The sequence below is a fragment of the Capricornis sumatraensis genome, chromosome 4, assembly GCF_032405125.1.
Source record: "Capricornis sumatraensis isolate serow.1 chromosome 4, serow.2, whole genome shotgun sequence".
Classification (NCBI taxonomy): domain Eukaryota; kingdom Metazoa; phylum Chordata; class Mammalia; order Artiodactyla; family Bovidae; genus Capricornis; species Capricornis sumatraensis.
Window position 1 is genome coordinate 113162030 of NC_091072.1, and position 27887 is coordinate 113189916.

Sequence of the window (27887 nt, forward strand, 5' to 3'; positions counted from 1 at the left end):
TTCAAAGGAATGTGTTTATCAAATTTTAAAAATCAAAACATTTTTAACTTCTGCCTTAGTCCATCAATGTCTGATGCTCCGATCTCTATTCTCCAACTATGTAGCTCATTTTGTGTTGTATTAGTTGATGTCATTAGGGAAATATATCACAAAAAAGTCAGATTGTACACTACAAGAATGGTCTTATTTATCTTTTAGATTCCAAGCAATTGGTAATGTATGTTAATTGGGTGAATGATGAATGAATTGAAATGAAGCTGTTTTTCTTTCATAACACCTCTATCAGAAGACCCTTCAGTGTCTGATTGTTTTACATTGCTGCCTTGCCCTACAGAAGCATCCTGCATCCCACAAGCCCACGCCGGCTGTGTTCCTCCTCCTCCGTCTTCCAGGGTGTTGGATTCACTTGATGCTTGAGTCTTAAATTCTAAAAGTCTGGCTATTGCTCATCCTGCCAGGGAAGCCTGTTGACAGTGCTACTCACAAGGGTTTTGCAGAATTACAGGACTCTGGACCTGCAGTTTTCCCAGCAGAATTTCTGTAACCATGGCAGCTATGCAGTTACTAATGCCATTGACCACAATGACACTGTTCTTGGTCCTTTACTCTCTGACTGGCACTGCACCGAGCACTTGATGTATATTTTCTCATTTAATTTTTCAGCCACTCTATGAGCAAAGTGTTATCATTGTCCCTATTTTCCAGAAAAGGAAACCAAGACTCAGAGAGGTTTGTTGACTTGTCCAAGGTCAAAAGGTTAGTCAGAGAAAGGGGAGAAGAGGTTAGCGAAATGGTAGCACAAACCTTGGGATCCAAGTCTGGGTGACTGTAGGGCTCAGGTCTCCAACAGCAGCACTAAATTCTGTCCGAGAGTCACAAGCATTCACAGTTACTGAGAGCTGAGTATGTCCAGGCAGGTGCTCAGCACTTAGCATATGTATCTCATTTAACCTTCCACGGAAGTACAAATGGAGGGAGGAACTGAATTGTCATGCAGAAAGCAGCCAAAGGATGCCAGAGAAATGGAGACTAGTGTCAGGTATGAGGGGACTTCCAGGCCAACAGAAGAAAATGCAACCACATGGCGGGGAGGGAGTGGACTAGGCTGGGATGTGAGACACAAATGAATAAATGAGTGAATAGTTTGGGATGATGGTGGAGAAGTCTCCAAGAGTATTGGAGCCCACCTTCATGTGTTAACTAGGGAAAAATGGAAGCAAGTTGGATCCATTCAGAGGGCAGTGCTGCAGCATCTTCGGTAAGAACATCCCACTGGGTCCAGCCCTCATGCTCTCTCCTTTCAAGGACTGGCTGGATGCCACTCACTTTCACAGTGGGCTCCTCACTTCACAGGCTATACAGGGGAGGGGTGTCAGCGTAGAGCAGATACAGCAGTGATTTGGAGTCCAGAGATCCTAAGTTCCTTTCCTGTTCAGTAGCCTATCATCTGTGCTATGTTTAGGAACTAATTTAACCTCTCTGATCCCTGGTTTCTCAATGGAGAAAATGATGTGTACACCATAGGGTACTCGAGTTACTGGATGAGGTACCATATGGGCAACATTCAGCCCAAAGATGCAAGAGATGGAGGTTCGATTTCTGGGTCAGGAAGATCCCCTGGAGTAGGAAATGGCAACCCACTCCAGTATTCTTGCCTAGAGATTTCCATGGAAAGAGGAGCCTGGTGGACTATAGTTCATGGGGTCACAAAGAGTCAGATATGACTGTTTGACTCAGTGCACACACACATGAACTTAGGAGTAATTCAATAAATAATATCCTCCTTCTCCATTGGCTTCCATGATAGCTCAACTGGTGAAGAATCTGCCTGCAATGCAGGAAATCCCAGTTTGAATCTGGGTTGGGATAGGCTACCCACTCCAATATTCTTGGGCTTCCCTTGTGGCTCAGCTGGTAAAGAATCTGCCTGCAGTGCAGGAGACCTGGGTTCAGTCCCTGGGTTGGGAAGATCCCCTGGAGAAGGGAAAGGCTACCCACTCCAGTATTCTGATCTGGAGAATTCTATGGACTGTATAGGCCATGGGGTTGCAAAGAGCTGGACACATCTGGGCGACTTTCACTTTCACTTCACTCCTTCTCCATCTGTCCTTCTATAACCCCTTCTGTCTTTCTATCCTTCCATTGCTTCATACAATTGATTCTATGTTTCCAACTAAGTTGTAAATTCCTTTAGGACAAGGACTAAGTCTTTTGTTGTCTTGTTTTTTTTTTATTCATTCATTCATTCATGCAACATATACTCTATGTGAAGCACCATTTACCTAGAGTTGATATTATGGATTTGATCACTTTTTAAAAGCAATCAATAATATACAATCAATTTCTTGTTCTTAATATATATATTTTATTGAAGTATAGTTGACTTACAATGTTTCAGGTGCACAGAAACGTGATTTAGTTGTACCTATACACATATATTATTTTTCAGATTATTTTCTATTAAAGGTTTAATGTATAGCACAGGGAAGTATAGTCAATATCTTGTACATGATCAATGTTTTTACAGAAGATCCTTCACAGGCAACCAAAGTTGGAGGCTATGTTAACCTCAGTTTATACAACAGAAAAATGTTACTTAGGACAGGCTTCTGAGTATGTGACATTGTCAAACATTGGCTCAGCACACTGAATACTTGAAAGACACTATTCCCAGAAGACGTCTCATTTCCCTCAGTTACTGAACACATTGCCTTAACCTCCACCCTTGACATCAATCACCCATGCCTTTTACACATTTTGGAGGCATAAATAGCTCAATCAGTGTCATACATCGACTTGTCAAGTTTTTAAATTAAATTTTTTTCCAATTTATAAGAGGAGTTCATGTTTTTTGCTTATAAGAATATTTTAATAACAATAAGAAAAATAAGACACATTTAAAACATTTCTAATCATTCCATGTAGGGGTACTGATTATTAACACTTTGATATAAATCCTTCTAGATTTTTGAAATGTGTGTGGGATTATATTACATGTGCCTAAAATAGGATTATACTACATAATATTTGTTTGTCTTTCATCATTTTAATTCCCACTTTGGATTCCACCAATCTTGATTTGTTTATCAAAAAGAAGACAAAGGAAGGATTTTCACATAAATATGAAGTCAAGCACAGCAGTGTTTATGTTACTTGAGTTCTCGGCTAATGCTTCTGTCAGCAAGAGTCTGTCCTTATGTAGAGAGGGGAAGGTGTGTGTCTGTTTGGGTGTGTGTGTGTGACCCCAACGCCCCCCCACCCAGGTGTGGGTCCCACTGCAAATACTATTTCTTTTACATCCTAGTACATTCTGACTTTTTTTCACCCTCTTGCCCCCATTGTTGTCACTTATTCCTCTCTTGGCCTGTTAAAGCCAAGAGACATTACAAGGACATTAACAGCATCACCTGAAAAAGAGGTCAAGTCCTTCGAGATCCCTGTTCTCCAAGCATACTGCCTGCAGCCCTTAGCTGACACATACCACAGGTGGCTCCTACGGGGCAGATGGCGTACTGTACAAGAGAAGGAGCCAAGCCAAGGACACTCGATTCTGTCTATAATCAAATCCCATTAAATGGCAAATTCTTCAATTCAAAAGTTTGAATAGGTTGGTACTTTAAAAAGAGCTCCAGCTGGTTAAATTTAGAGTCTGAAAAAAAAAAAAAAATTCCTGTCTAGCAATATGTTCTGGCTTGGGGCCCTCCACATCCTTTAGATGGGGCAGCTGGATGAGTTTTCATTCTCCCTGGGCTGTTGTTCCATGTTGACTCGGAGGCAGGCCACAAGCATCTTCACTTGAGTTGGCCTGGAGAAGATGGGGCCACTTAATGAGATGAGCAGCTTCCTGTGTATCTCTGGCTGTTAAAGCAGCCTCGTGCTTGCTGATAGATTTTCAGAGGTGGATTGTGCAAGAAATAGTGCTATTTTTGTAAATGGTTTGGCCTCTTCAGTCATTAGCCTGGCATTTCTCCCCATGGCCCTACAACATCCATCCACCCCTTCTTTTGTTTGTAAACTGTTTGCGAAAGAAAGGCCACAGAAATGTCCATGCTCCCAGCATCTCATGTTAATGACAACAAGGAATTTCTTTTGCTTATGTTTATCAACTCTACTAATATAGACATTTTCAGACTCTTAGCAGTACCTTCCTAATTCTTCCTAGTCTCTTAATTTAGCAGAGCATGTGCCCAGTTCCAGACCCTTTAATTGCTTGATTCTATCAAAGTCTAAGTCAGCAAATGTTTCAGAAGTGCTTTCTATGGGCAGGGCCCTCTGCCAGGTACCTGGGTGAAGGAGAGTGGAAGAAACTGTCAATTCCAGGGATTCACAAGCTGACCACACCAAGCCCTTCCAGCACCTCTCCAGGCTGAATTAGCTGCCCCTTCTACACCTACACCAAGATCACAGTCCCTCCTGATCACCCGCTATGACTGGGCACTGCGGGATTTGCACATAGTAATCTTGTCTTCCAACATCCTTGAGGTGTAAACATTATCAATCTCATTTCATCGATGAGTGGACTGGGGCTCAGGGAGTGAGAAACGTAACTTAGGTAGCACAGTTAATAGGTGGCAGAGCCAGATCGAACACAAGTAAACTGACCCCAAGGTCGAAGCTCTTTACCACGATATTATAGCACCTGGCACAGCCTAGAAAGGAAGTAAGATTGTTTTTCTTAGATTCTCCCTGCTCCCTCACCCCAGGGATTTTACTCAGCTCAGAGATCAGCTAGCCATTGGGACAGTCTATGCTGTATGCTGGGGGAAGGAAGGTCTTGTCCTCTAATAGTCTTGCCTAGCCTGGCTGCTGCAGGATTTCCCAGGCTTGAGCTGTGAAAGAAACTTTACACACACACACACACACACACACAGAGGCACACACTGGCTTCCAACCATGGAAAGCTGTGAATCTGCCTGACCCTTGAGGACTGTCCCTTCACAGAGGTACCTGCCCCAGGTAGCTTGGCTCCTTATGAAATCTGGGCCTCTTCAGAAGGGCCCAACAACCCCTTCGTTGTTCAGTAGAGGTTGGGAGGACACAGAACCTGGCTAGGCCATCTAGGCTGGAAAGTTCTGGAAGGTAGGAATTGGTGGAGGGGGAGGAATTGGTGGAGGGGGAAAGGGAGAAGTGTTTAACTTTCCACATTATGTATATTTGTGTCATCTGAATTTTTTAAATTGAAATATAATTGATTTATAATATTGCATTAGTTTAGGTGTAGGAAAGTGATTCAGTTATTTTTCCAGATTATTTTCCACTGTAGGTTATTACAAGACGTACAGCATTGGTCTCTGTGCTGCACGGTAGATCCTTGTTGCTTATCTATTTTATGTATAGTAGTTTGTATCAATATTTGTTAACTCCTGACTCCTAATTTATCCCTCCCCACTTTTCCCTATGGTAATTATAAGCTTGTTTTCTATGTGTGTGAGTCTGTTTCTATTTTGTATATAGATTCATTTGTATTTTTTAGACTCCACATATAAGTGGTGTTATGTGATATTTGTCTTTCCCTGTCTGACTCACTTCACTCAGTAGGGTAAATTTTAAGTCCATTCATGTTGCTGCAAATGGCAGTGTTTCACACTTTTTAAAGCTGAGTAATAGTCCAGTGTGTGTGTGTGTGTGTGTGTGTCTGTACCACATCTTCTTGAACCAGTCATCTCTTGATGGGCACTTAGGTTGTTTCCATGTTTTGGTTAGTATAAATAGAGCCGCTACCAACATTGAGTGCATGTATCTTTTCAAATTAGAGTTTTCATCTTTTCAGAATATATTCCCAGGTGTGGGATAGCTGGATCACTGTTGTTCAGTCACTCAGTCCTACTCTTCATGATCCGGTGGACGGCAGCACAGGAGGCTTCCCCATCCTTCACTATCTGTTGAACTTTGCTCAAACTCATGTCCATTGAGTTGATGATGCCATCCAACCGTCTCATCTTCTGCCACCCCCTTCTTCTTCTGCCCTCAATCTTTCCCAGAATCAGGGTCTTTCCCAATGAGTCAGCTCTTTGCATCAGGTGGCCAAAGTATTTCAGTCTCAGCTTCAGCATCAGTCCTTCCAATGACTACTTACAGTTGATTTCCTTTAGGATTGACTGGTTTGATCTCCTTGCAGTCCAAGGGACTCTCAAGAGTCTCCTCCATCACCACAGTTTGAAAGCATCAATTCTTTGGCACTCAGCCTTCTTTAAAGTCCAACTCTTACATCCATGCATGACTACTAAAAAAACCATAGCTTTGACTATATGGACCTTTGTTGGCAAAGGATCCAACTGCTGGATCATATGGTAGTTCTAGGTTTAGTATTTTAAGGAACTTCCATACTGTTCTCAATAGTGGCTACAACAATTTACATTCCCATTAACAGTGTAGGAGGGTCCTCTTTGCTCAATACCCTCTCTAGCATTTATTTATAGAGTTTTTTTTTTTTAATGGTGGTCATTCTGACCCATGTGAGGTGATATCTCACTGTGGCTTTCATTTGCATTTCTCTGATAATTACTGATGTATCATTTGAATTTTAACAACAAAATATTACATCTGTAGTATGTGGGGAGTGATTTAGTGCATTAATTACAGACCCAGGGCCAAGTCAAAATGCATAGGTTCAAATCCAAGGCCCACCACTTGGGCCAGTTACTTAAACTTGCTGCAACCTCAGTTATCTGGATCTGCAAGTATAGTAACAACACCTGCCTCATAAGATGGTTGTGAGGTTTAAATGCAATAAGGAATGTAAGACTTTAGGGGACTTTAGGCACAAAGAACATACTTAACCAACTTTACTATTTATTATTATTGTTGCTGTTGGTGCTGTTTGAAAACAGTAACACTTAATGAAACTTGGGGATTTCAAAGCAGGGAAGCAGCCTGCTAAGGCTTCCCCAGCCATGGGAGCCCCAGGAGGCCAGCTGGGGGTGAAGGATGCAGAGAAGCCAAAACCAATGTTCCCCATCCTGCCCCCGCATCCTTTGACTTTTTCTCAGTCTCTTCTCATTTTCCTGAAACCTCTATCGCCTGGATAATGGGACAGTGAAAGAGACAGGGGAAGGAAGATGGATGGGGACCCAAACTGAAAGGAGGGATGTTTATGGAAACGGGCTATGCGGGTTGAATCTGTAAGAGGTTTTATTTTTTATGAACTCTGTGAAAGCTCCAAAGTTGGTTTGTCATGAGGTTGCTGGGCGCGCCGTTAGAAGAAGGTTTTCCTGACACTGCTATGGTCTGGAGTGCATGCAGCCGTGTCAGGAGAACTGACCATGGAAGGTGGCCCGTCACTCACCCCCATGGCTGGACCAAAAGGCCTTTTTTTCCAGTACTTCCTCTTTCATAGGGAACTACAGAGAGGAAAATCAAATAAGATCATTGCCTTCCAAAATTTGCTCAGCAGTGATAAAAATAAACTTCAAATGTCCACATATTTGATCAATTTGCTTTTATCCTTTAATCGAATAAGCCCTGCAATCAGAAAGAAAAACATTTCGCTAAGCATTTCATTTCTCCAGTGATTCATCTAGCCATGGTCGCGAAGCTGACATGATGGGAATGAGGGATTTAATGCTGAAATAATTTCTATGACCACATCACAGGAGGCTGGAATGGCTTTTAAGGTACATCATATTTTAATCACAAGCACACATAAAGCATCCATTGCTTGAAAACTTCAGAGAAGTTTGAATTGGAATGCCAGAATCATAATACCACTATCAAGAAAAGAAAGACTGGATTTTTTTTCAGTCCTTAACTCCCCTCTGTTGTCAGTTAGTTTGATAAACTTAGAAGCATTTTAGGAAGAAAGTAACAAAAAGTACATGAATTTGAGCAAACTCCAGGAGACAGTGAAGGACAGAGGAGCCTGATGTGCTGCACGGGGTTGAAAAGTCAGACACGATTTTAGTGACTGAACAACAAAAGCATACACAAAAAGAGCTCTCAAAGCAGCAGATACCCAAAGACTCTTCAGAATAGCTGACCTCACCGTCTTAGATTGCTCACCAGGTGGAGGGAGAGTCTATTTTGAAAGATCAGAAAGATTCCCAGCAGCCGGGACATCTGCAGCATTTCCAAGGACTGTGCTCCTAGCCAGTCTCCCACTGGTTTGTTCCAGACTCAATATCTCTGTCCTTCAAGGAGGGAGGAAAATTAAACTATTCCTGTGGTCGCTAATGCTAAGGCTCAAGTCACACTCTCTCCAGTCTGTTGCCATTTAGGTCCAGGGAAACAGCAGGAAAAAGGCAAAGAGAAGTGGTTCAGGAAAGAAAGGAAGCAGACAAGAGTAAATGGCGGGGCGGCAGGGGGTGAAGGGGGGGGTGGGGTGGGGGGGTGAGGTCGAGGGGGAGGTGGGGGGTGTGGAGGGGAGGGTGGGGGCAGTTGGCTAGGAGGGTTTTTCAAGGAGGCAGGATGATGTAGTGGGAAAAAATGAGCTTTGGAGCCAGACAAACCTGGGTTCAAATACTAGATCTGTCATTTTTTCAGCATGATCTTGGATCAATGACTTAACCTGTCTGAGCTTTATCTTCTCAAAACAAGGGGAAATAGCTGGTGTATTCAGTTATCATGAGAATGAATGAGATTTATGTAAAGGTTTTAGGTCAGTGTCTGAAATATAATAGGTATATGATAAATATTCATTTTCATATTTCCTCTTGTCCTCCAGCTTCTTCAAAGATGAGAAAATAAAATAGAATACAGAGTGTCACTCAATTCAAATCTTGTTCCTCGATTCTGAAATCCCTCCATGTTGCACCACGTTCTACACGAATAAAGCCCTAGCTTCCGGGCAGAGCATCCCAGTTCTGCATGATCCAGCCCCAGGGTGGCATCATCGCCTGCTCTTCTATCACATGCATCTGTGTACCTTCCGTCCCTTCCAGACCATTCCACACTCTCATTTTGCCACGTTTTTTTTTTTTTTTTTTTTACTCATGTTACTCTCAGTTTGGAATTTCTGTCTCTCCTTATTTGTTCATGGAAATCCTAAAATTCTTCTCACTTATTGGGCAACTACAGTGTGTCAGATGCTCTGCTGGGAGGCAGAAACTCAAAGAGAAAGATGACTGGCTGTGATTTGAGTGGAGTGGCTGGGGTGAAGGTAGAGGAGATAGACTGTCCAACCAAGGCTTGAATACAAGCAAGGGAACCATGAATTTTTCTGGGAAAGATGGTCATGAAGAACAGATAGAGGATGGAGGCAGTCACTGAACTGGGTTCTGAAAGTTATGTAGGAGTGTTTTGAAAAGGAAGAAGAAAGAGGGGCTGTGGTAGCAAAAGCAATGAAATAGACACCTTTCTGAGGGAGTAGGAATCCTAATGGAAAAGGCAATGGCACCCCACTCCAGTACTCTTGCCTGGCAAATCCCATGGACGGAGGAGCCTGGTAGGCTGCAGTCCATGGGGTCGCGAAGAGTCGGACACGACTGAGTGACTTCCCTTTCACTTTTCACTTTCATGCATTGGAGAAGGAAATGGTAACCCACTCCAGTGTTCTTGCCTGAAGGATCCCAGGGGCGGGGGAGCCTGGTGGGCTGCCGTCTATGGGGTCGCACAGAGTCGGGCACTACTGAAGCGACGCAGCAGCAGCAGCAGCAGCAGCAGCAGCAGGAATCCTATTCAGACCCCAGAGGACACTAAAGCTGGGCGGTACAGGGTGGGTAGCAACTCCAAGGTACAGATCACACCCAGCACTCCCTGGCCGGGCATTCTGGGCCATTCCCTCACCTCTCTAACTTCAGTTTCCTTGTCTATAAAGTATGGTATAACTAGCCCGATGTGTGGAGATAAAAGCAGGTAATCTGTGCAATATTCTCACAGAAAATCTGGCAACACAGGAAGCGCTGAGCAAACATTAGTGGTTCTTACTTCTGTTGAAGTCTAGCATAAATGTCAGCCCCTAGTCAGCTTTTCATAACCCTCTGAGTCAACTCCATCTCCTTTGTCCTCCGTGCTTTCACAGTGCTTTTATCAACCTCTAGTTCATGGCCTTTCACATGACCCTGAATTTGTTTCTCTGCTTCTGTCTCTAGCAGAGGGAACCCGGTGCCTTGTTCGTCTGCAGCATGTCCTAGAGCACCAAGCACGGTTCCCTGGACGTGGTGATTCAACACTGATTAAATGTTACCAACTCAGTGAAACTTCTCATTAAACAACTTGAAGTGAATAATTTTTAAGATATATTAGAGAGAACAGAAATCCTCTAATTCAATGTTTTTCAAATTTTGTTTGCCCAATCCTCTGTAAGAAAAGGATTTTACAAGACCGAGGGAGAAGGAAATCCAACCCACTCCAGTGTTCTTGCCTGGAGAATCCCAGGGATGGGGGAGCCTGGTGGGCTGCCGTCTATTGGGTCGCACAGAGTTGAACATGACTGAAGTGACTTAGCAGCAGCAGCAGCAGCAGCAGCAGGGTACATCTACATGTACATTTATGGTTAAGGGAAATAAAAATTTCATGAAACAATAGTTATCCTTACTAACTTCAGTAAATCTAAATATGTTCCAATCTATTTTTTTTAACAGAATTTTTTCCTTTAGAAGAGTTTTACGTTAGGAAAAAAAAAACTATTTTGAGGATATCACAGAAAGCTTCCATATAGGTCACACCCAGTTTCCTTTATTTTGAATATCTTCCATGAGTATGGTACATTCTTCACAATAAATGAACCAATATGAATGCATTTTTACCTGAAATCCATACGGTAGCTCAGATTCCCTTACTTTTTACCTAAAGTCCTCTTTCTGTTCCAGGATCCACATTATCTTGTCTCCTTAGGTGCCTGTTGGGTGAGACAATCTCTCAGACTGTCTTTGTTTCTGATGACCTTATCCATTTTGAGGAATTCTGGTCGAATACTTGCAGTATGTCCCTCACTTGGGACTTGCCTGGCGTTTTTCTCTTGATTAGACTGGGGTTATGGTTTGGGGAAAGAAGACCGCAGAGGTAAAGCGCTATTCTCATCACACCCGTGTGTACACTGCTCTGTTTAAAGTGGGTAACCAAGAAGCTCTTATTGTCTAGCACTTGGAACTCTGCTCAATGTAATGTGGCAGCCTGGATGGGAGCGGGGTTTCAGGGAGAATGGATACATGTATGGCTGAGCCTTTTTGCTATTCACCTGAAACTATCCCAACATTCTTAATGTGCTATACTTCAATACAAAATTTAAAAAATTTAAAGAAATGGGTACATACTATCAATATCAGTTATCAATGCTGGTAATAACCTTGACACCCGGCTTGAGCTGGTGTTTGTCAGGCTTCTGCACTGTAAAGTTACTCTTTCTTCCTTTTTCTATACTGCACTCTTAGCAGAAAGCCACTATGTGAAGCCTGCACCTGAGGAGAGGTGCTATGCTGCTACACTTTGAGGATGGAATATGTACATGAACTGCTTGGGATTCTTCTGCGTAGATGTGTTGATTCTCCTATTTACTTATTCATTCATTTATTCCTATCAATATGGACTTATGGATTCTTTGGGTTATAATTCAATACTACTGCTACTACCTTAATTCATTTTTTTTGTTTGTTTTTTGTTTTTTTTTTTTACTCAAAACAACTATGGTTGAGCTGCTGTCAGCTGCCTCTAACTTACCAATATCATTTATCACATTATTAAGATGGTGATGGATTCTTAAAAGCCAATGTGTGCTGGTGTGTGAGTTTGGGAAAGCTCTCTGTGCCCAGACCCAGGGAGTGATGACACCCTTCATCCTCCTGACCCTGCATTTAAGCCCCAGGCCTCAGCACCTCCTGCAGGTGCACAGAGAGTGTGGTGACAACAAATCCCAACCCAGGACAACTTATGGCTAGAATGACTCACCAGACACACAAGAGAAGGAGTGTGTCTCGGTCTGGGTGAACCAAGTGTTAGTCACTCAGTTGCGTCTGCCTCTTTGGGATCCCATGAACTGTAGCCCACCAGGCTCCTCTGTCCACAGAATTTTCCAGGACTGGAGCAGGTAGCCTTTCCCTTCTCTAGGGAATCTTTCTGACCCAGGGATCAAACCCAAGTATCCTGTGTTTCAGGCAGATTCTTTACTGGTTAAGCCACCAGGGAAATATTAAATTCTAGTTTAACGGTACCTGATGGCCACCAGGAAAAGACGAAATAGGCAGAGGGATTTTTCACTGGTGTGGACAGAAGGGGCAGGACGCAGGCAGGAAGGTACCCAGCACCGTCTGGGCCTCTGTTACTTTCCACTTCATATCAGGAGAACTTCCTCTTCCTATGGCTGGCTCAGCTTTGGTGGCTCCCTACTTTGTTGTCCCTTGAATACACTTTATAAGTCAAAGGAAACCCAGGAATCACTGGGCCAATGATGACTAGGGAAAAACAGACCCAACCACATTCATGTTTGTCATTTCTCCAACATTTTTGATAAATCTCCAATTTACTCAAATCTCCTTAGACATGCCACTTTAGATGTCTGGCCTAATGTGAACCATTCAATGCAGCCCTGCATGTATTATGGGTGATTTACAGAGGTCACTGTCTGTAGTGGGGCTGGGGCCTCACTCATGTGGACGTTTTGTGCAGGATTCAGATTGCACAGGGCCCATCCACCTAATGACGGCTTCCGCTGCATTTTCTTTGAGTGCACTCATTAAGTGTTCTTGGAATAAACAGATGAAGGAATCTCTGCCTCACCTATAGAAGACAGGGAATGGAGAATAACATTTATCAGATCCCTAGGAAGCACTTATTAGCTGATTACAATTACTATTCTGAATCATGGAGTAAAATTATAAAGCACTTACCTATTAGAGGTTCACTGGTTAGCTGGTCTTTATTAATAAGCCAGGTGTAAGAGGTTTGCTTATTACCGTATGTAACAAAATACATGTTCATGGTTAAGAGCAGGGCTCTGAAGGCTCAGAGCCTTGGATCAGAGCCAAGCTCTAGGCTGTGTGTGTCATCTACGGAAAGTTACTCAACCTCTGTGCCTCCATGATTTTCATCTGTTATATGGGGCTGATAATAGGACAGTTAAGATTATATTATGTGTACAATTAATACAATCAAGGGACCACTACCTGGTGAGTGCTAGATAAATGTTACTGTTAGATAGGGTCCAATATTTTTAATGATGTTCTGAGAAGAGAAAGAAGTAACAAAGTAATCTGATGGTGGGTAGAGCATCAGTCTTGTAGAAAGAAAATTCAGTTTCCAGTCCCCATCTTAGCACCCTGGCCATGCCACCCTGGCATGTTCTTAACCTCTTTAAGCCTCCTAAGCTCCCCTTTCCTCACCTAGGAACTGGAGCTGATGGGGACATCTTGTCTGGATTGTGTGAAAATTAACCAAGATGGCATCTATGAAAAGATCCACAGCAGTTCGTGGGACATTTGAGGCACCCATGGACACTGAGTTGATGGGCCTCGTAGCATCTTTATTTTACTCATTTACCATTTTCCAAAGAGATAATCACCCTATGGCAGGCAAACTGGAGGAACTGTTAAAAATAAACACCTGTCATTTCGGGTTGGCAATGGCTCCCTGGAAAACCAGCATCTGGTGTTTGACTTGTAAGAGCAGGGAGGTGGGGCTGGTGTGGACAGGGAACATTGGCAAACATCTTCCAACACCAGAGGGACAGCTTCTTGTTCAAGGTGGTAGAAGGCATGTACATTTTCATCCTCCAGAGAACTCACTGAACAAACCCTCCAGTAAAGAAAAGGATTCTCTGGGAACAAGAATTTCTCATCAATTTGATGGAGGTGTGTTAGTAGATGAAGCCAAGACAGAAGTTAGTTATGGCCCAGAATATGCCACCAAGGGGTGGGAGCCTTGAGGGCACATGAACCGTCTTCCAGGGGACACAACTGAGACCCCAAATTTGGAGTCAGTAAGTGCCGCAGATGGTGGGACTGGGAGCAGAGCTTGGGAGTAAGTCAAAGATCTCCACGTTGAACAGTGTGCTCCAGTAGGTCCCACCACCTCTCTTTCCCATTCCCAGTTCATGGGGCAAAGAGAAGCCTGGATCCCACCCCAGGCAGATGTCTGGGAGGAGCTGATGGGCGTTGGGTGTGTCTTGGCAGCTCAGAAGAATGTCCTTTTCCTTCTGGTACCAGGCACTGCAGGCTGCCAGCTGACTTTCTTTCTGACCCCTATAAGTACAGCCCACCAGTCCAAGCATGCAGAGTCCTCACTGCAGAAAGAGGCTCCTGAAAGCAGCTCCAAAATGGAAGGCATCTGCACTGTGCTTCTAGAATACTGAACCCATCCTTTCATGGTTGTGTAGGAAACCGCAGCCATTACACTTGGGGAGATAAGGTGCAGGGGACATTGTTGTTGTTGTTCAATCATGTCTGATTCTTTGTAACCCTATGGACTGCAGCACGTCAGGCTTCCCTGTCCTTCACCATCTCCTGGAGTTTCCTCAAACTCATGTCCATTGACTCAGTGATACCATCCAACCATCTCATGCTCTGTCACCCCCTTTTCCTCCTGTCTTCAATCTTTCCTAGCATCAGAGTCTTTTTCAATGAGTCAGTTTTTCGCTTCAGGTGGCCAAAGTATCGGAGCTTCAGCATCAGTCCTTCCAATGAATATTCAGGGTTGAGTTTCTTCAGGACTGACTGGTTTTATCTCCTTGCTGTCCAAGGGACTCTCAGGCATCTTCTCTAGCACCTACAACTCGAAAACATCAATTTTTTGACCCTCAGCCTTCATTATGGTCCAACTGTCACATCCATACACGACTACTGGAAAAACCATAACTGACTATATGGACATTCGTTGGCAAAGTGATGTCTCTGCTTTTTAATACACAGTCTAGATTTGTCATAAGTTTTCTTCCAAGGAGTGTCTTTTAGTTTCACGGTTGCAGTCACCATTTGCAGTGATTTTGGAGCCCAAGAATAGAAAACCTGTCATGGCTTCCACTTTTCCCCCTCCTATTTGCCATGAAATGATGGGACTATGCAAATAGAAAGTGAAAATGAAAGTCACTCAGTCATGTCTGACTCTTTGTGACCCCATGGACTATACAGTCCATGGAATTTTCCAGGCCAGAATACTGAAGTGGGTAACCATTCCCTTCTCCTGGGGATCTTCCCAACCCAGGGATCCAACCCATGTCTCCTGCATTGCAGGTGGGTTCTTTATCAGCTGTACCACCAGGGAAGCCCAAGAATACTGCAGTGGGTAGTCTATCCCTTCTCTAGGGGATCTTCCCACCCAGGAATCAAACCTGCATTGCGGGTCTCCTGCATTGCAGGTGAATTCTTTACCAGCTGAGCTATCAGGGAAGTTGTATGTTATTAAACTACATAAGTGAGGGGAAACTGGAAAATCTTATTGCATTGTGTAACACAAAATCTGGACTTTTAGTATCTTGAGAGAAGCCCAACCTCAAATTTCATCCTAAGGCATGCCTGATAAGTGAGCTGTGCTCTTTTCTATCAGAGCAAAACAGTGTCCCTAAATCTATGAACAAAACAACTTTTTCTATTCTACTGTAATCGTTTGTCAAATGTTTCCACTGAAAATTAGGTCCCCCTTGCCCTCTGTGTCGGTTATCTATCTCCTTAATAGTATTGTATAGCAATTTTCTCCAGAACTCGGTGGTTTTGCCACTGTTCACAAGTGTGTGCATCCCTTGTGGTTGTGTGCATCCTTGTGGGTGGTTCTTCTGGTCTTGCCTGGGGTCACCCATGGGTTTGTGGATCAGTTCTGCCAATCTTGGCAGGCCCTCTCATGTGTGGATGTTGACTGGCTCTAGGCTAGTCTAGGACGGCCTCTGCTTGGGATGAATGGCCTCTCCTCCATGGACCTCTCATGGAGGTTTCCTCTACTAGGCTAGCCCAGTCTTGTTCACATGCCATTGGGATGGATTCAAGAGAGAGCAAAAGTGTTTAAGGGCTCCTGAGATGTAGGCTTGGAACTGGAACACTGGTACCCTCACTTGCTTTGTTGCCCAAAGCAAGTTCCCAGGCCAGCACAGAGTCTGGATGGGAGAAGCTGCAAAGCCATTGCAAACAAGTGAAAGTGTTAGTCACTCAGTTGTGTCTCTTTGTGACCCCATGGACTGTAGCCCTCCAGACTCCTCTGTCTATGAAATTCTCTAGGCAAGAATACTGGAGTGGTTAGCGATTCCCTTCTCCAGGGTTTCTTCCTGACCCAGGGATTGAATCTGGGTCTCCTGCATTGCGGGCAGATTCTTTACTGTCTGAGTCACCAGGGATCTGTGTTTGCAAACAAGGGGCACGGCTAGAGCGGGAATGGCGGATCATGGTCATTGTTGCAATCAATCTGCCACACCCTCCATTCCACTCGTCCAATTTTACTACTTCCTTGTTAGAGTGAGTATCTCTCTTGGGACAAATGGGAGACTCAGGATTGACCCAGTCTCATTAGGCATCTGCCTCCCTCTTCCCATGAGGCCATAAGTGTATAGTGTCCCAAGGCTGTCTAAGTCTGGAGCTAGCTCATTATCTTTAGAATGAAACAAAGAAACAGCTTCTATAGTCACCAAAGGGAAATTTTCTCTTCCTATGGATCTACCATGTATTGGAGGGGAAAACAGCGATTAGAGAGCATCAAGTAAATATTCTCTGGTGGTGTGGTCATCGATCCCATGGACGTAGAGCAAGAACGCGGGGAGGGAAGGCCAGTTTCATGAACTTCACCCACATCCCAGCCCCACAGGGTACTCCTCCTCTGCTCCCTTCGTCACTGTCTTTATCACACTGCTCATGGGTCTCTTGTCAGTCTCCCTGGTCTGCTTTGAAGGCACTGGATATTTCTTACTCACTGGTGTAACTGAGGATCTAGATAAGTGTCTTACTCAAAGAAGATATTCAGGTAACTGCATGAATGAGTGAATGGCAACTGAGTCTGAAGAAGAATGACCAGGCACTGGCCAGAGGGAACAACATTCCAGGTGGCAGAAACAGTCTGTACAAAGACACAGTTATGAAAGCACATGTGTTGTTGGGGTGTTTGTGGCAGAAGGCGACAAGGAGAACGTTAGGATTTGAGGCTTGAAAGATGGACCATTTTAAGGAATTTGAAGTTTATTTTGAAAAAATGATGAATTAACCAAGATTAATTGTAATTAATCTATATAATAATTAAGGTAATTTAATATGTAAAGAGAGGAGTGTACAAAATAAAACTTTCATTAAAAAAAGCTTTCACATAACCAACTCAGTAAATTCATTTCTCTGAGCCTCAATCTTCCCATATTTAAAATAAGGATAATAATAGTTGACACATATTTGGCCAGGTTCTAGCCTAAGTACCTATTCTTCACGCGTATGCCCAATAACCCTATGGCATAAGAATTATTATCATACAACCATTTCTCATATTATAGATGAGGAACTGAAGCTCAGAGAGGGTAAGGAACTTACCCAAGGCCACACAGCAATGAAATGGGAGAAATGCAATTTGAATCCAGTCTGGCTCCAGGGCCTGTGCTCTTAACTCTTATGTTATTTTATCATTTATCATCCAGTGATATCTGCTTCATAGGACTATTGTAAAAATCTAGGCAAAGGACCTTAAAACAGGGTCCAGCATACAGTGAAAGCTTAATATGTTTGTGGTTATTATTGCTTATCATTGTGTTGTTAGATAGAAAATGGTGATATTAGTTAATATAGTTATTTATATAAATTACATTTTATTCATATTTATATAAGCACTAATGTTTATACATATTATTATATAATTTATACATATAATTAATTTGCAGAATTATTATGAAATATATGTGAGCAATTATGTCAGATATCTAACACAATGCCTGGAAGTTTAGCATAATCCCACTGTTTCTTCTTTTCCATGTCAGGTGGTTTTTTTGAAGTTATTAAGCACTGTGTTAGATTAGATGGCCAACAGCTTTTTCAAGGTGATCTAGGTGTTTTCTAACGTGAATCTCAAAATTCTTCCAACCTCAACCCATCCCTCAGACCCAAAGTCACTTCTACATTTTTAGGCATTTGTTCTACAGCATCATTCTACTTCTTTGTACTAAAATCTGTTAGTGTGCTGGGGCTGCTGTAACAGAATACCGCATGGATGGCATAAACAATAGAAATATATTTTCTTACAGTTCTGGAAACTGGAAGTCAAAAATCAATGGGTCAACTGAGTTTACTTCCCCTGAGGATCTCTCTGTGGCTTGCAGATGGCCATCTTCTGCCTGTGTCCTCAGGTGGTCGTCCCTCTGTGCATGTCTGTGTCCTAATTTCTTTCTTACGAGGCCACTAGTTACACTAGTTTAGGTCCACCCATATGACCTCATTTTAATTACCTCTTTAAAGGTCCTGTCTCCAAATACAGTCACATTCTTAAGTACTAGGGGTTAAGACTTTGACATATGGATTTTGTACCTGTGTGCTCAGTCGCTCAGTCATGTCTGATGATTCCCAATCCCATGGATTATAGCCCACCAGACTCCTCTGTCCACAGGCTTCTCTAGGCAAGAATACTGCAGTGGGTTGCCATATCCTCCTCTAGGGGATCTTTCTGACCCATGCCTCTTGCATCTCCTGCATTGACAGGTGGGTTCTTTGCCACTGGTGCCACCTGGGAAGCCCTGTGGGGCATGCGGTCAGTCCATAACAACCTCTAGTCCAAATTATCTAGGAGAGAGATGCCAAGAGTCTAAAGCAAAAGAGCAGAAGAGGGAAATGTGTTATAGATGAATAACCTTTTAGCAGTCCCTGAATCTGTCTTCCCAAGGTGCCTTGATAACTGTTCCATTTAGGGATGAGGAAAGAGCTGAGCAGGACCAGTTCCTTGGCCTCATGTTGAGAAATGAGTGGCCCCAGGATTTTCTGAGCATTATTCATTTTTTACATGGTCATGCTGGCATCATGAAGACAGAAGCTGAGAGAAACATTATGAATTTGGAACTAAGGGAAACATGAAAACAGAAAGAATAAAAGGAAAAAGGTAACCCATTTCACTCCAGAGATCAGCTAGGGAAATCAAGAACTTCCAGCCTGAGCGTGGCCCTCTGTGTCTCAGAGAGGAAAGATCCCAGCCCCTATGAAGGGCAAAGGAAGCAGAGAGTATTCCAGAGAAATGTGCACATCTGTGTTTATGGTGCAGACTGATGGAGAATCTTCTGCCAAAGTCACTTTTCATCAGAAAACAGAGCATGGTCTCAACAGAATTGCCTGTTTCTCAGGAGGAAGGGGCTTTGCAACTTGGGGACTTCAGGTTATAAATGGCCAGGAGGGGTGGTGCTTCTGGATGTGGGGGTCCTGATGGAAATCAGGGTCAAGGCTGAGCAATAGCCTCTCAAGCAGCCGTCTCCTGGTGCCAGTCCAGGGCTGGCTACCTTCAGTGGAGGGCACAGGGAAACATACCACCAGCATGGATGTTACCCAAGACAGTGGAACCTGGCCACTAGAGTCTAAGGAGAGGATAGGGTGGCATTTTCCATGTGAGCATCAGTTTGGGTACCACTCACTTTCAGGGAAATCTTCAGATACTTTCAAAACATCTCTGATGGAGCTGGAAGTGCACTGGGATGGGGGTCAGAAGACCTGGGATTGGTTCTTGAATCTGCCTCCTAACATCACCTAAGTGATTTTGGACACATTTCTTGATTTTTCTGAGCCTCAGTGTCCTCATCTAGGATATGAGAACATTATATGTGTGGCCTTGCCCCACACTGGATTATGGAATTAGATCATGATAGATATAAAAGCGCTATGTTCATTTCTAAAATGATGAGGAAGAAAAAAGTTGGGCCTTTAAAATCAGACAGATCTTTGTTCAAATACAGCTTTAGACACTGACAAGCTGGTTGATTCTGAATCAGATCTTAGACTGTTTCCTCATTTACATATTCTTTCATTCATAACTATGTTACAGAGCCCGACTATAGATGAGGTTCTAGATGATAAAGCAGACCCAAGGTCCTTACCTTCACAGAGCTATCTTATCTGTAAAAAGGAAAAAGTGAAGCGCCAGTCTTACAAGAGTGCTGGAAGAATTCAGTAAGGTCAAGCATTTGTAACGCTCAGCCTAGTAGTGACTTTCAAGGGACGATCAATAAACCTGTTTCTCTGAGAAAAGCATTTTCATCATTTATATGGGAAACTTCTTTTGAGCAACGTTTTTCAAGAAAAAAATTGAAAATGATTATGGGAAAGGCCAGTTACTTTCACAAATTAAAAATGAGTTTGAGCATAAGCACAGTCTGCTGTGGCAGCCTACTTCATTTGATGGATGGAGGATAAATGATTTGGAGATTTCTTTTCAATGAAGTCTAAATTAATCCGAGTAACCAGCCTGAGTCCACTCAACAGAATGTAATTCCATTTGCAGATGGAGATGCTATCTGTTTAATGGGCATCTGGAAGCCTGTATGTGAGCATCCAAGCCAAGGACCTATCCCTGTTTCTGTTTTGCTCTCCTTTGTTTTATTCCTCTCTTAACATGGACCTCCAGGCATATATGCACATGCATACACATGTACACACATGTGTGTGAACATGAATACACACACACACACAGGCACAAATATACGCATGTGCACACACAGTTCCTGGAAGCTAGTATGCCCTCATCATAACATGCCATTTTGAGAAATAGTTCATATTTTTGCTACTCTAGTAAATGTTTACTGAATGAAGAAATGATGGAAGAACGAGTTAGCTTTCATGGGCCAAACATCAGTGCTGAAACATGCTTTTGGAAATAAAAGGGTACCCCAGTCAAATAAATTTAGGGAACACTGAATCCTATAATCAATCCCTGTAGGAAATTCATAACTCACAAGAGCATGTTAGGTTCTGAGAAGTTTTCTAGTAAAGAAGTCCGTTTTGAACCTTCCTGATGACATGCTATATAGGAACCCACTGTATAAGAATTCGCCAATGCAGAGGACATGGGTTCGCTCCCTGCTCCAGGAAGATTCCACATGCCACAGAGCAACTAAGCCAGTGTACCACAGCCACGATCCCATACTCTGGAGCCTGCGAGCCACAGCAGAAGCCCGCGTGCTCTACAGCCCGTGCTCCACAAGAGAAAGCATCTCACTGAGAAGCCCAAGCCTGCCACAACGAGGCAGGAGCCCCTACTCTCCACAGCTGGAGAAAACCCACATGTCTCAGTGAAGACCCAGCTCAACCAAAACTAACAAAAATGAATCATTTTTTTTAAGTTTTTCTCCTGGTGATTTGTTTATCATTTAAGCCTGACAGTGCCCCATCTATCTTTCTTGAAATGTAATTGACTTATGCATGGTGTAAGTTTAAGGTGTACATCGTGTTGAGAAACCAGTTTAACTTTGTTAATCCAGAGAATTATACACAATCCACTTGACCAAGGATAGCTTCATTCTGTATGTGCTTGTTTGCTTGTGCTACACGCCCATTAACTCCACAAAACCTACTGTTCTGAGAAAAACAGTTTAGGGGAAACTGTCCCAGCTAGTTAAGGTAATAGCACAGCCACATCCCTTGGACTCCAACTGGGACCTGGCACTATGCGGTGTTACTGTATTGGGAGAGAAGGTTCACTCTGCTGATCTCTGCAGATAACCAAGGTCAGTTCCAGTCAGGCCAACATTAAACACTGGGCTCTATAATAAGGATAAGGGCTTCCCAGGTGGCACCAGTGGTACAGAACTCGCCTGCCAATGCAGGAGATGAAAGAAACACAGGTTTGATCCCTAGGCCAGGAAGATCTCCTGGAGGAAGGCATGGCAACCCACTCCAGTATTCTTGCCTGGAAAATCCCATAGACAGAGGAGGCTGGAGGGCTATAGTCCATAGGGTCACAAAGAGTTGGACACGACTGAAGTGATAGCACACACGCACGATAAGGGTAAAGGAGATCTCAGTAAACTCAAGGCCAACGATCCAGTGGGATTCAGATAATACTGGAATCAAGGACTGGAAGATAGCAGGATGCTGTTTCCCATCCCTCCTCTTCTCCTTACATCAGCTTCATTCCTCCTCCTGGACATCCTTTCCTTTGCTAACAGGTCCTCGAGCAGGTCGAAGTTGTCCATGGCAAAGTCAACATCTACACATACACATTAGCACCAAAGGCAGGTTATTCCAGCCCAGACATTTGTAGGCATGGGGCAGTGTCACATCTGATAAGTAGCTGCTGGACCCCTTTCCCCTTAGGGAGGAAGATGGCTAGAGATTTCTTGGCAGCCACTGCACAAGGGTCTACCATACTTTCATATCCTTTTTCCACTGTGGTTCTCAGCCATGGCTGTGCCTTAGAATCACCTGGAAGCATTTTCAAAATATTTGTCCTGGGCTCCCAGCAAAGCTGCCAATTCAGTAGATCCAGAGAGGGACACAGAAGTCTATATGTTATAAAAGTTCCTCTGATTTTGTCAACCTATTGCTCTAGGATCATCCATCTACTGTTGTAACCTGGATATTTCACATTCTCCAGAGCTCTCAACATATGGTTCTCATTAGTCACTCACCTGGGTGATCCTCTGGCAATTTTTTAACCTGTCAAAATAGATTTCATCTCTCAAGGCCCATCCACTTCCCAGGTGGTGTTAGTGGTAAAGAACCCACCTGCCAGTGCAGGAGACATAAGAGACTCAGGTTCGATCCCTGGGATGGGAAGATCCTATAGAGGAGGGCATGGCAACCCACTCTAGTATTCTTGCCTGGAGAATCCCATGGACAGAGGAGCCTGGAAGGCTACAGTCCATAGGTCACAAAGAATTGGACACAATGGGCTACAGTCATAGGGTCACAAAGAATTAGACACAACTGAAGTGACTTAGCACACATGCACTCAGGGCCCAGTTTAAATGCCACCCCTCTAGGAAGTTTCCCTGATTCTGCCCATCCACTGAAATCAATGAATTATCCCTTTGTTCCTTTATTGCATTTGCCTGTAATTCATTAGCGATTAATCTTTCTATCCCACTAGATTGCAAGCCACAGAAGGCAAAAGACCAGTTACTTTAAATAATGTTTTTCTGATTATAAATAATATAAATTCATGTAAATTTTAGGACTTCCCTGGTGGCTCAGACAATAAGGAGTCTGCCTGCAATGCAGAAGACGTAGGTTCAATCCTTAGGTCAGGAAGATCCCCTGGAAAAAGGAATGGCAACCCACTCCAATATTCTTGCCTGAAGAATTCCATGGACAGAGGAGCCTGGTGGGCTATGGTCCATGAAGGTCTCAAAGAGTTGGACACAACTGAGAGACTTTCACTTTCACATGTAAATTTTGGAAAACTCAGATAACTCAAAAAAGAAGATGAAAATTTCTAATTCCCCCAAACAGAAATAGCCACAGTTTAAATTTGGGTATGTTCCCTTTTTTCAGTGCATCATGTATGTATTTTTTTTCATGTTTGGAATCATATATAATTATCTACCTTGCTTTTCTTCAGTTGACTTTAGATTCTTTCCTATGCTATTGTTTCTCCAAAAGTGTTCTTTTAAATGGCCATGTAACATCCACAGCAAAACATACCCCACTTTATTGACTCATTTCCCAATTGTTGGACGTTCACACTAGCTTCCATTTTTATTCTTTCTCTTAATGATAACAAAGTGTGCTGGGCATTTCTTATTTGTCTCTGCAGAACCACTAGCCAGGCTAGGCCCATATGGACTTTGTCAAAGGGCTGTATTGCCATTGACTTTGCTTGGACTCAGAATGGGAGGTGTTGGCTGGAGACCAGAAGTGGGGAAAAGGGTAAGGGTGGGCTGTGTATTCCTCTGGGGTGGCCACCTGGGGCCCTGTGCAAGAAGCCTCCCTCTCCAGGTTCTTCCCCACAGTCCTGCACCACCCCTCATGCTGTGGTCACACCCTGCCCACACTTTGTAAGTAGTTGTGTTTTTTGTTTGTTTGTTTGTTTCATTATGCTCTTTGATTAAACTGGCCTCAAATAACTCTGAGCGTGCTGCTTCCTGACAAGATCCTGAAAGATACACATGGCAGTTGACATGTTGTACTTCAGTATTTCACTGTGCTCAATCTCCCTCCTAGAGGTTCTAGATAAATTCTTAAAAGTACATCAGCAGATAGAAACAGGTTTATGGCACTTCATTTAGACTGTCACATTGCTTGCCGGCGAAGAGCTGACTCATCGGAAAAGACCCTAAAGCTGGGAAAGATTGAAGGCAGGAGGAGAAGGGGGCAAGAGAGGATGAGATGATTGGACTATATCACCAGCTCTATGGACATGAGTTTGAACAAACTCTGGGAGATAGTGAAGGACAGGGAAGCCTGGTGTGCTGCAGTTCGTGGGGTCACAAAGAGTCAGACACAATTTCATGACTGAACAAAAAGTCGATTGTCAAATTATGCTCTTCCTAGTGGTGCTTGAGAACATTAAAAAATACCATTTTGAAGAGAGAGAGGGAGAGGGCGGGATGATTTGGGAGAATGGCATTCTATCATGTATACTATCATGTAAGAATTGAATCGCCAGTCTATGTCTGACGCAGGATACAGCATGCTTGGGGCTGGTGCATGGGGATCACCCACAGAGATGTTATGGGGAGGGATGTGGGAGGGGGTTTCATGTTTGGGAACACATGTAAGAATTAAAGATTTTAAAATTAAAAAAATAAATAAATAAATAAAGCCTCAAAATATTGGTAAGCAAAAAGCAGTTCATGTTTTAACTTGCATTTCACTGATTCCTAGAGAGAATGAGTTTTTTCACGTTTTAATTGTTTTATGAATGACCATGTTATATTTCACCCTCTGTCCCTCATAATATTTACCTACCTACCTAGAACAATCATCGTAAGAATTGCAGTTAGTATAGTCATTATTATGAACCTGGGCAATCAAATGAAGAGTTAAACTACTAAATGAGACAGAGATTAAAGACATGTTACAAATGGAAAAATTAATAGCATCTGTTAAATGAGAATGCTTAGGGACCACATGTATTTTCAGTCAATGCAGAAATGATTGTTTTATAAAAATAGTACCTGGTAGTTATTGAATTCCTATTAGCTGCCAGAGGCTGTGCTAAGTGATTTACGTCTGTTATGTCATCAAACCACTAACACAGGTTCTGACTGATCAATATATTCAAATAGCCATTGAACAATTTCTAGACATTATTTCTGAAGTCCAACTCCACCTCCTCAAGTTTTACAAGTACTAGAAATCCAGTCTTTCTCTACAAAATGGTTTTTCTCTAATAAGACATGGGTTCCAGCATGATGTGACCTTATTGATGCTATAACATCCCTAACTTTTGGCTCCAAAATTAAACAGAAATGGAAACGCTGAAATTCCACTGAGCAGACAAACTGTTCTTGGATAGCCCCAGTTCACTGAGGGTTTGGAAGTTTGCATAAACATCCAATAAATTTTGAACCTTTTGCTGTTTAGAGCAATGTGTTTGAGATTCATCTGTCGGACAGAAGAGATATTTAGAAAACAACCACATAAAAGTGACTTCCAACTTCTCTTCACAAGTTCTATTTTAGAATGAAGTGAAGAATTCCTAGGGCAAAATATGACCAGTTTGCAGGAAGCAAGTGTCTCTTGAGATAAGTCAGCTTGCCAGGCCAGCCGGGTGTCACTGTCATTTTAAGTTCTTCCCTTCTACATATAGCATTTCCCCACCCCAATTTTCAATCTTTGTATTTTCCATTCTTAGAACATCAAGTTCACTTTCTGTATTTCTCAGTTCCCTTCTTTTTCCATGTGAAGGGGCAGGAGCAAGAATGAAGTCAGTTTTCTCTAGGGTTTGATCTGGCAGGGAGAAAAAGTGGTAGTTTTGCAGAAGAACCAAATGCTATTTCTGAGCTCTGTGGCTTTGCACAGATTTTTCTCTCTGTTAGAGGTTGTGTTTTATGTATTATAGTCTTAGATTTCTGCTTGTTGCTGTGGACAGCCAAGCCTCAGTTTAATTTCATATGACTTTGGCTGGTAATGATGAGTCTGGAAGATGAAACAGCACTCAGAAACAATTTTCCCTTCCAACCCTGCTAAAATTGCCTCTTGCTCATTTTCAGAAAGAGCTGACATTTTTAAAAGTAAAATGAAAGGAGTATGAAGAAAACGAATGGCCCAATGCCCCCATCCCAAGTGATCCCAGCATCCTTCCGTGGGTGTGACCACCCAGATGTTAGCTTCTCCAGGTAGGCAACTCTATCCACCCCAAGGCAGACCCACCTGGCTGTGAGACTGTATATGAGGTCAGGCTGTGTATCTCCAAGTCACACAGGTAAATGAAAGATTCCCGATCTCCAGCCTCTGGGTGTTCTAAGCCCAGCTCTCCCTCCCTATCAGGTCTGCAGATCATTCAGGCTCTGCATTTCCAGAGGAAGGAGAAGAGACCATTTGTCCAAGGAATCATCTGTAATACATGTTAAGTGGCCTGGGGAGAGTCCTCTCCTTTATTGGCTGAAACATGAAACAGAAAACATGTGCAGCTAAGCACAGGGCCCCCGCAGGCTCTCACTTCTTCTCAGGAAATGGAGTGATGAAGGATGAAGCAAACACGTGAATTCAGGCAGCCCACATGCCTGGGTGTTTCACAATGCAAAAAGCATCTGTTGGGTGGAAATCCCGGGCATTGGGTTTGGAATTTATAGAGACAGATTGACTCCTAGTCTCTAGCAGGGATTCCATTCCTGCTGCTATGGGGATAGATTTTTCCATTAAGCAAGAAGGAAGCATTCCTCATTGAGTTATATTTTCTTTAATGCATTTGATGTACATTTATCAAATGTCAGAGTCTAGTGGGCTTCCCAGGTGACACTGTAGAAAAGAACCTGCCTGCTGATGCAGGAGATATAAGAGATGTGAGTTCCATCCCTGGGTTGGGAAGATCCCCTGGAGGAGGGCATGGCAACCCACTCCAGTATTCTTACCTGGAGAATCCCACGAACAGAGGAGCCTACCAGGCTATGGTCCATGGAGTCGCAAAGAGTCAGACACGACTGAAGTGACTTGGCATGCAATGTCTATATCAGGAGCTGAGGACCAAGAGATGAATAAGGCATGGGCCCTCCCTTCAAGAATCACACTCTTGAATGGGAAGAGAAGAACGAATAAAGAAAGAAGGATTCAGGAGGAAACCGGAAGGTACAGTCATCTGTAAACCAAGAGTACTGGATATTGGCTGGTTTTGGGCATTGTAGATTCATTTTCCCTTCCTCCTAATAACATTAGGAATAATTTTATGTTGGCTATTCATCTCACTCACGTCCAACTGGCTGGACCCAGATAGGCTGAAGCCAACCATCCCTTCTCATGTCTCTCTGGCTAGAATCATTGGTTCAGGGCACGGAATCCAGTCCAAGTTTGTGTGATTCAGGAGACCGTTGCTGGAAGCTTCAGGAGGAGAAACTCAATTGTTCTTTCAAGAGAACTTCTGAGAGAAGTTCCCCTTCTTACTGGATGGCTATGGTCTCCAGGAACTCTTTGGTTCAAGGGGGTGACTAGCTTTAGAGTGGAGAGGAAACCACAGAGGGTGTGTATACTTAGTCACTTAGTCATGTCCAACAGTTTGCGACCCCATGGACTGCAGCCCGCCAGGCTCCTCTGCCCATGGGGATTCTCCAGGCAAGGGTACTGGAGTGGGTTGCCTGGGAGTAGAAATGAAAGATAACGAGCTTTGGTGCCAGTGCTGAGCCATTGATGTAGGCATTTTTTAAACCTTATTGTGCCACCTATGACTTCAGTTGGAGGGACTGATAAGCTCCCTTTATTATTTAAACCACCATGGGTGGAGGTTTCTAATACTTGCACCCCAAGATAGAGAGTGTTTTCAAAAAGGAGAGAGGAATTTATATTTATAACAACAGCTAACAGTGCTGATCACTCACCGTGTGCCAAGTACTCTACTCAATAACTTGTATGATTTTCTTGAATCTCCACAGTGATCCTAAGAGGGAGACTACTTTTACTCCCATTTTACAGATTAGAGAGTTGAGGCTTAGAAAAGTTAAA